General features: G+C 36.5%; 1 pseudogene; it reads left to right on the top strand.

Moving 5' to 3' along the window:
* Positions 1-2,233: 2,233 nt before the first annotated feature.
* LOC102853830 lies at positions 2,234-3,707 on the top strand (annotated as a pseudogene).
* The last annotated feature ends 405 nt before the right edge of the window (positions 3,708-4,112 follow it).

Here is a 4,112-nt window from a genome sequence, read left to right on the forward strand (position 1 = left end):
ACTAGATGTGCAAGCTGAGTGTAGAAGAGATTGTGAACTAGGAATATTAGAAACAATGTTAGATGGATCTTAGCAGAAAACAGAAAGTACCAGAAGAATGTCTAGTTTCGTTGACTATGCAAAGACATTTGACTGTGTGAATAATAACAAACTGTGGCTGACTCTGAGAAGTATGGGAATCCCAGAACACTTGATTGTGCTTTTTGTGCAACCTATAATTGGACCAGGAGGCAGTCATCAGAACAGAACAAAGAAAACACTGCATGGTTCTAAATCAGGAATGGTGTACCCCAAGGATGCATCTTATCACTCCTGTTGTTGTTGATTGCCTTTCAATTGTGCACAAATCATAGCAACCCTGTGAACAAAAGGTCTGAAGCTCCTCTATAATTAGTAGAGTTCACAGAGTTTCCAGAGGCATGTTATTCAGAAAGAGGATGCTACTCCTGCTTCTACCAAGTTATTCCTAATTTACATCTGAACTTATCTACATACAGTAATACTGCTATATTTCCACCCCTCACCAACTCTCCTCAGTTATTTTTCAGTAGCTTCTTTGGTCTCTTTTCCAATAATTGACCCTAGTTTATCCTATCATATTTGAGAATCACATATCCATTAAGTATTCAGTTATTTCTTCTAGATGTTAAAAATACTATTATTATCAGTTTAATGATCTTCATATCAACCAGTACCTTGGACCCCTGGTAGTGTTGTGCATTATATATTGGTTGATAATAAAAGCCTTTCTGTTCAACTCCATTATTTATTCTACAAGAAAAGAAAAAAAAAGTCTCCAGCTATAAATATTTAAAGCTTAAAAGACTTGGTGGAGAGCTGAACAGATTTGCAAGATTGGCTCAAGAAGAAAACATGCATTATAATGTGTAAAGACTTCGAGTTAGAAAACCAAATAATTTTCATATAAAAGCTCAGCCCATGTAGGATGAAGAATCTATTACGAATCCTACCTATTTTTTTTAAACATGAAACAATGGAGTAGCTTTCCTTTATTCTAATTGAGAAAAAAAAAGAAAAATTCAAACTTTAAAGTATTGTAATGTTTCTTTTAAAAAAGGTAAATATTTGAAAACTTAAGAAGCATCAAAAGGAGATGGGTGAAATACACAGCCACTGGACCAAAGAGAACTGGTTTCACATGTCAGTAAAAATTTACTGAGATAATTAAAACGTGGTTGTCATAGTATATCAACAAGGAAGTACTAGAAATCTATGCCATATTTAGAAATAATGCAGAACATGGAATAATACAGGCAATACCAAATCAATCTTGACTGAAAGCAAAGAATAACAGAAAGGTGTTATTCTGTGTTTTATTCACTATTCATTCAACTATATAGATTATAGCAAATTATGGTTAACTTTACAAAGAATAAGAAATCCAGAACACTTAATTATGTTTATATGGAACATACGCTAGAAGCATTCATGTGGATAAAATAAGTGGATACTGTGTAGTGTAAAATCAAGTATGAGTCAAGATATATAATTTCACCATATTTACTCAACATAAACAAGTCATTTGCAGATTAAAGAAAAAACTCATTCACAACCCATTATATGTTTTGTACAAGATGCTATATTCTTATTTGTTCAAAGGTCTTGAAACACTGATGAAAATTTTAAAAATAATATAATCTTCAATATAATAGAATCTTCTCAACTGAAGACAACAAAACTCTTCATAACTCTGCTAATAAGCAACATCATGGCAAACATAAAATACAGAAGAATTTCAATTTACTTGGATCTATAGGCATTGACTGTGGAAGCAGCAGTCAAGATATCAGCATCGGACAAATCTCTTGAAAAATAGATGATTAACACAGTGACTGCAATAATTTTGAAGATGGTATAAGGTAGGGCAAGATTTCAATGTGTTCATACATAAAGTTGCTATGGTACATAGTTGACTCAACAGTAACACTGCAAAAGACCTATTAAAAGTTTTAAGGAGCAAAGATGTCACTCTAAGGACTGAGATATGGTTGACTCACACATTGATATTTTCAGTTGCCTTATAGACGTGGTAGGGATGGACAATGAATTAGGAATGCTGAAGGATTTATGCTTTTGAATTATGGCATTAACAAAAAATACAAAGCATATAATATAATTTTATATAAAATATATATCCCAAAAATAAGAGACAAGTACTTCTTAATAGATATAGAACCTGAATGTTCCTTAGAAATTAAAAATGCTGAGGAACATGGCTGACACTTCTGAAGTTATGTCATTGAAGAAGCACAAGAAGTAGAAGGATTGGAAACCATTAGCAGAAGAAGATGTAGCTGAAATACAGCACATTGAAGAATTTCTTATAAAAACTGAATCCAAAGTGCCTCAGTTGTATACATCTCAGTGGCCTCTGTTGTTAAATAATTTTGATAAGCTAAATGTAAGGGCCACATACTACATTCCTCTCTTTTTCTGGTTCAAATCCTCTGAAGAGGGAAATTTCATTAACCTTGACAAGCCTTCCAGTACCTCTTCCCATGAAGTGGAGGCATGGATCCTTCAGCTACTTCGTGTAGAGTAAAAAGTACACAGTGGTACCCTGGATCCCAAAGTGACTGGCTGTCTACTTGTGTGCATAGAACAAGCAACCTGCTTAGTGAAATCACAATAGAAAAGAGGTAAAGAGTATGTGGGAATTGTCTGGCTGCACAATGCTATTAAAGGTGGAATCAAGCTTCCTAGGGCTCTAGAAACTCTGACAGGCATCCTGTTTCAGAGGCCTCCACATACTGTTGCAGTCAAGAAGCAGCTCAGCATCCAGGCCATCTGTGAATGCAAAATGAGAGCATGACCCCAAGGGGAGATTAGGAATCATTTGGGTGAGCTGTGAGGCTGGCACCTACTTTCAGAGACTGTGTGTGCACCTTGGTTTGTTACTGGGAGATGGTCAGATGCAGGAACGTTGACGAGTTCATTCTTGGGTTATGAGTGAAAAGGATCATATGGTGGCAATGGGAGATGTGCTCAATGCCCAGTGGCTGAGAGATAATCACAGAATTAAGAGCTACAGGTAAATTATTACCCTCTGGAAAAGCTATTGACTTTCCCACAAATGGCTGGTTATGAAAGACAGTACAGTGAACACAATCTGCTAGTGAACAAAGATCTTTCTTCCTGGTAGTCTTCAGTTTGAGGATGACATTGAGATCAATCAGGAGATTGTCTTCATCACCACCAGAGGGAAGGCCATTTGCATGGCTATTGCATTAATGACCACAGCTATGATCTTCACCTGTGACTATGGAATAGATCAAGAGAGTGATCATGGAGAGAGATAAATACTCTAGAAAGTGAGGTGTAGTTACAAAGGCAAGTGAGAAGATAATAATCAGGCAGGGCCTTTTGGACAAGTATGGCAAGTACACGGACAACACCCCCACTGCATGGGCACAGTAATATGTCAGATAGAAGGATTCTATGTAAGAAGTAGTGGTGGAAACTGTGGAAGTCCCAAGGGTATCTGTGGAAACCATAGGAACCACAAACTGGAAATGAGAAAGAGTGCAAGTGCCAACGAGACCTCTCCAGCTGTTCTACAATTGACTGAGAAGGAAAAAAGAAAGAGTAAAATGTCCAAGAAGGCCAAAGTGGCTCTGAGAGGGAAGGCAAGATTGGAGATGTACACAATGGCACTGTCAAAAAGAAGAATAAAACAAAAGAAGTAGATGTAAGTTCTGAATAATGATGGCTGCTTTGAGAACTACGTTCAGCTGAGAGAATTAAATAAATGCCTTATTGATTTGCATCTCGCTTATTTCCAGTGATTTTGAGCACTTCTTCATATGTTTGTTTGCCATTTGAATATCTTCCTCTATGAAAAGTCTGTCTTTTGCCCATTTTATAATGGTGTTATTAGTCTTTTTCTTGTGGAGGCCCTGTAGGATTCTGTAAACTTTTGATATGAGACCATTGTCTGAAACAGTATTGCCAAATGGTGTGTCCCCCCACCCCTGCCCCAGTCAATATGTTTTCTTTTCACTCTTTTGGGAAAAAATGTTTAATGAACACAAGGATTTAATCTTTAGAAGGTCCCATTGATAAATTTTACTATCTCACTCCAGTAGCAGGGG

The sequence above is a fragment of the Elephantulus edwardii genome, unplaced genomic scaffold (genome assembly GCF_000299155.1).
Source record: "Elephantulus edwardii isolate Elephantulus edwardi_28Jun2011 unplaced genomic scaffold, EleEdw1.0 scaffold00034, whole genome shotgun sequence".
NCBI lineage: Eukaryota > Metazoa > Chordata > Mammalia > Macroscelidea > Macroscelididae > Elephantulus > Elephantulus edwardii.